The following is a 622-nucleotide window of genomic DNA, read 5'->3' as shown; positions in this document are numbered from 1 at the left end:
CAAATCGGTTGAGAGATGAGAGAATTATGAGGGTTTGAAATTTGGGAAATGTTGCTGATTTTCTGCAATTTATTGCAGAAAATCTGCAACATTTCCAAAACTTTAAATTTCGACGGGGTGCTCCGATCTCGTTCGAAACCCCGTGCACGCAAACAAGATATGCAACCATACCAAATTCGATATTCCAGACTCAACGGCGCAGTCGAAATTTCCATCAGAGGTCATTTCGATAAAAAGTGGGTCCCACTTCCAAAAGCAATTTTAACTATTGAGAGTGAAGATAATCTACATAATGTGAATATTCCACCCAAAAGTATGCTTTTAGTTCAAAACGATTTATATGTAGAATTAGAACAGGTAATTGTTGAGATTCGCACATGAATATCTACTTTGAATTTTATTTATTACTATAATAGAAACATCTTGTTTCAAGATGGCCCGTGCAAGCACGAGCCTGACATGAAATAGATATTTTATCCAACCATCTTATATTTGAAATCCAACTATCTTATATTTGAAATCAATTGATATTTGAAGCTAGCTACTACTCAAGATCTAAATAAATGGAAAAGGTAACAAATTCACAATGAATAAAATTAGATAATAACACTACGTTCTTATT

This window comes from Solanum tuberosum, unplaced genomic scaffold (genome assembly GCF_000226075.1).
Source record: "Solanum tuberosum cultivar DM 1-3 516 R44 unplaced genomic scaffold, SolTub_3.0 scf00958, whole genome shotgun sequence".
Classification (NCBI taxonomy): domain Eukaryota; kingdom Viridiplantae; phylum Streptophyta; class Magnoliopsida; order Solanales; family Solanaceae; genus Solanum; species Solanum tuberosum.
This window is presented reverse-complemented; position numbering follows the sequence as displayed.